This window comes from Coregonus lavaretus (genome assembly GCF_964263955.1).
Source record: "Coregonus lavaretus genome assembly, contig: HAP1_SCAFFOLD_521, whole genome shotgun sequence".
Classification (NCBI taxonomy): domain Eukaryota; kingdom Metazoa; phylum Chordata; class Actinopteri; order Salmoniformes; family Salmonidae; genus Coregonus; species Coregonus lavaretus.
The window spans coordinates 335,027-341,633 of record NW_028157268.1 but is presented as its reverse complement, the minus strand read 5'-3'; positions in this window follow the sequence as shown (position 1 = coordinate 341,633).

The window sequence follows — 6,607 nt, the reverse complement described above, 5'->3', positions numbered from 1 at the left end:
TGCTATCATTACCATCACCCCTACTACCATCATCATTACTACTACTACTACCACCACCATCATTAAATTGCTATCATTACCATCACACCTACTACCATCATCATTACTACTACTACTACCACCACCATCATTAAACTGCTATCATTACCATCACCCCTACTACCATCATCATTACTACTACTACCACCACCATCATTAAACTGCTATCAATACCCTCACCCCTACTACCATCATCATTACTACTACTACTACCACCACCATCATTAAACTGCTATCATTACCATCACCCCTACTACCATCATCATTACCACTACTACTACCACCACCATCATTAAACTGCTATCATTACCATCACCCCTACTACCATCATCATTACTACTACTACCACCACCATCATTAAACTGCTATCATTACCATCACCCCTACTACCATCATCATTACTACTACTACTACCATCACCATCATTAAACTGCTATCATTACCATCACCCCTACTACCATCATCATTACTACTACTACTACCACCACCATCATTAAACTGCTATCATTACCATCTCCCCTACTACCATCATCATTACTACTACTACTACCACCACCATCATTAAACTGATATCATTACCATCACCCCTACTACCATCATCATTACTACTACTACTACCACCACCATCATTAAACTGCTATCATTACGATCACCCCTACTACCATCATCATTACTACTACTACTACCACCACCATCATTAAACTGCTATCATTACCATCACCCCTACTACCATCATCATTACTACTACTACTACTACCACCACCATCATTAAACTGCTATCATTACCATCACCCCTACCACCATCATCATTACTACTACTACTACTACCACCACCATCATTAAACTGCTATCATTACCATCACCCCTACTACCATCATCATTACTACTACTACCACCACCACCATCATTAAACTGCTATCATTACCATCACCCCTACTACCATCATCATTACTACTACTACTACCACCACCATCATTAAACTGCCATCATTACCATCACCCCTACTACCATCATCATTACTACTACTACTACCACCACCATCATTAAACTGCTATCATTACCATGACCCCTACTACCATCATCATTACTACTACTACTACCACCACCATCATTAAACTGCTATCATTACCATGACCCCTACTACCATCATCATTACTACTACTACTACCACCACCATCATTAAACTGCTATCATTACCATCACCCCTACTACCATCATCATTACTACTACTACCACCACCATCATTAAACTGCTATCATTACCATCACCCCTACTACCATCATCATTACTACTACTACTACCACCACCATCATTAAACTGCTATCATTACCATCACCCCTACTACCATCATCATTACTACTACTACCACCACCATCATCATTAAACTGCTATCATTACCATCACCCCTACTACCATCATCATTACTACTACTACCACCACCATCATTATTAAACTGCTATCATTACCATCACCCCGACTACCATCATCATTACTACTACAACCACCATCACCATTAAACTGCTATCATTACCATCACCCCTACTACCATCATCTTTACTATTACTACTACCACCACCATCATTAAACTGCTATCATTACCATCACCCCTACTACCATCATCATTACTACTACTACTACCACCACCATCATTAAACTGCTATCATTACCATCACCCCTACTACCATCATCATTACTACTACTACTACCATCACCATCATTAAACTGCTATCATTACCATCACCCCTACTACCATCATCATTACTACTACTACTACCACCACCATCATTAAACTGCCATCATTACCATCACCCCTACTACCATCATCATTACTACTACTACTACCACCACCATCATTAAACTGCTATCATTACCATGACCCCTACTACCATCATCATTACTACTACTACTACTACCACCACCATCATTAAACTGCTATCATTACCATGACCCCTACTACCATCATCATTACTACTACTACTACCTCCACCATCATTAAACTGCTATCATTACCATCACCCCTACTACCATCATCATTACTACTACTACCACCACCACCATCATTAAACTGCTATCATTACCATCACCCCTACTACCATCATCATTACTACTACTACTACCACCACCATCATTAAACTGCCATCATTACCATCACCCCTACTACCATCATCATTACTACTACTACTACCACCACCATCATTAAACTGCTATCATTACCATGACCCCTACTACCATCATCATTACTACTACTACTACCACCACCATCATTAAACTGCTATCATTACCATGACCCCTACTACCATCATCATTACTACTACTACTACCACCACCATCATTAAACTGCTATCATTACCATCACCCCTACTACCATCATCATTACTACTACTACCACCACCATCATTAAACTGCTATCATTACCATCACCCCTACTACCATCATCATTACTACTACTACTACCACCACCATCATTAAACTGCTATCATTACCATCACCCCTACTACCATCATCATTACTACTACTACTACAACCACCATCATTAAACTACTATCATTACCATCGCCCCTACTACCATCATCATTACTACTACTACTACCACCACCATCATTAAACTGCCATCATTACCATCACCCCTACTACCATCATCATTACCACTACCACCACCATCATTAAACTGCTATCATTACCATCACCCCTACTACCATCATCATTACCACTACCACCACCATCATTAAACTGCTATCATTACCATCACCCATACTACCATCATCATTACCACTACCACCACCATCATTAAACTGCTATCATTACCATCACCCCTACCACCATCATCATTACTACTACTACTACCACCATCATCATTAAACTGCTATCATTACCATCACCCCTACTACCATCATCATTACTACTACTACTACCACCACCATCATTAAACTGATATCATTACCATCACCCCTACTACCATCATCATTACTACCACTACTACCACCACCATCATTAAACTGCTATCATTACCATCACCCCTACTACCATCATCATTACTACTACTACTACTACCACCATCATTAAACTGCTATCATTACCATCACCCCTACTACCATCATCATTGCTACTACTACTACCACCATCATTAAACTGCTATCATTACCATCACCCCTACTACCATCATCATTACTACTACTACCACCACCATCATTAAACTGCTATCATTACCATCACCCCTACTACCATCATCATTACTACTACTACTACTACTACCACCATCATTAAACTGCTATCATTACCATCACCCCTACTACCATCATAATTACTACTACTACTATTACCACCACCATCATTAAACTGCTATCATTACCATCACCCCTACTACCATCATCATTACTACTACTACTACCACCATCATTACTACTACTACTACCACCACCATCATTAAACTGCTATCATTACCATCACCCCTACTACCATCATCATTACCACTACCACCACCATCATTAAACTGCTATCATTACCATCACCCCTACTACCATCATCATTACTACTACTACTACTACTACTACCACCACCATCATTAAACTGCCATCATTACCATCACCCCTACTACCATCATCATTACTACTACTACCACCACCATCATTAAACTGCTATCATTACCATCACCCCTACTACCATCATCATTACTACTACTACTACCACCATCATCATTAAACTGCTATCATTACCATCACCCCTAGTACCATCATCATTACTACTACTACTACCACCACCATCATTAAACTGCCATCATTACCATCACCCCTACTACCATCATCTTTACTACTACTACTACCACCACCATCATTAAACTGCTATCATTACCATCACCCCTACTACCATCATCATTACTACTACTACTACCACCACCATCATTAAACTGCTATCATTACCATCACACCTACTACCATCATCATTACTACTACTACTACCACCACCATCATTAAACTGCTATCATTACCATCACCCCTACTACCATCATCATTACTACTACTACCACCACCATCATTAAACTGCTATCAATACCATCACCCCTACTACCATCATCATTACTACTACTACTACCAACACCATCATTAAACTGCTATCATTACCATCACCCCTACTACCATCATCATTACCACTACTACTACCACCACCATCATTAAACTGCTATCATTACCATCACCCCTACTACCATCATCATTACTACTACTACCACCACCATCATTAAACTGCTATCATTACCATCACCCCTACTACCATCATCATTACTACTACTACTACCATCACCATCATTAAACTGCTATCATTACCATCACCCCTACTACCATCATCATTACTACTACTACTACCACCACCATCATTAAACTGCTATCATTACCATCACCCCTACTACCATCATCATTACTACTACTACTACTACCACCATCATCATTAAACTGCTATCATTACCATCACCCCTACTACCATCATCATTACTACTACTACTACTACCACCACCATCATTAAACTGCTATCATTACCATCACCCCTACTACCATCATCATTACTACTACTACTACCACCACCATCATTAAACTGATATCATTACCATCACCCCTACTACCATCATCATTACTACTACTACTACCACCACCATCATTAAACTGCTATCATTACGATCACCCCTACTACCATCATCATTACTACTACTACTACCACCACCATCATTAAACTGCTATCATTACCATCACCCCTAGTACCATCATCATTACTACTACTACTACCACCACCATCATTAAACTGCCATCATTACCATCACCCCTACTACCATCATCTTTACTACTACTACTACCACCACCATCATTAAACTGCTATCATTACCATCACCCCTACTACCATCATCATTACTACTACTACTACCACCACCATCATTAAATTGCTATCATTACCATCACACCTACTACCATCATCATTACTACTACTACCACCACCATCATTAAACTGCTATCATTACCATCACCCCTACTACCATCATCATTACTACTACTACCACCACCACCATCATTAAACTGATACCATTACCATCACCCCTACTACCATCATCATTACTACTACTACTACCACCACCATCATTAAACTGCTATCATTACCATCACCCCTACTACCATCATCATTACTACTACTACCACCACCATCATTAAACTGATATCATTACCATCACCCCTACTACCATCATCATTACTACTACTACCACCACCACCATCATTAAACTGCTATCATTACCATCACCCCTACTACCATCATCATTACTACTACTACCACCACCATCATTAAACTGCTATCATTACCATCACCCCTACTACCATCATCATTACTACAACTACTACCACCATCATTAAACTGCTATCATTACCATCACCCCTACTACCATCATCATTACTACTACTACTACCACCACCATCATTAAACTGATATCATTACCATCACCCCTACTACCATCATCATTACTACTATTACTTCCACCACCATCATTAAACTGCTATCATTACCATCACCCCTACTACCATCATCATTACTACTACTACTACTACCACCATCATTAAACTGCTATCATTACCATCACCCCTACTACCATCATCATTACTACTACTACTACTACTACCACCATCATTAAACTGCTATCATTACCATCACCCCTACTACCATCATAATTACTACTACTACTACCACCACCATCATTAAACTGCTATCATTACCATCACCCCTACTACCATCATCATTACTACTACTACTACCACCATCATTACTACTACTACTACCACCACCATCATTAAACTGCTATCATTACCATCACCCCTACTACCATCATCATTACTACTACTACTACCACCATCATTACTACTACTACTACCACCACCATCATTAAACTGCTATCATTACCATCACCCCTACTACCATCATCATTACCACTACCACCACCATCATTAAACTGCTATCATTACCATCACCCCTACTACCATCATCATTACTACTACTACTACCACCACCATCATTAAACTGCCATCATTACCATCACCCCTACTACCATCATCATTACTACTACTACCACCACCATCATTAAACTTCTATCATTACCATCACCCCTACTACCATCATCATTACTACTACTACTACCACCATCATCATTAAACTGCTATCATTACCATCACCCCTAGTACCATCATCATTACTACTACTACTACCACCACCATCATTAAACTGCCATCATTACCATCACCCCTACTACCATCATCTTTACTACTACTACTACCACCACCATCATTAAACTGCTATCATTACCATCACCCCTACTACCATCATCATTACTACTACTACTACCACCACCATCATTAAACTGCTATCATTACCATCACACCTACTACCATCATCATTACTACTACTACTACCACCACCATCATTAAACTGCTATCATTACCATCACCCCTACTACCATCATCATTACTACTACTACCACCACCATCATTAAACTACTATCAATACCATCACCCCTACTACCATCATCATTACTACTACTACTACC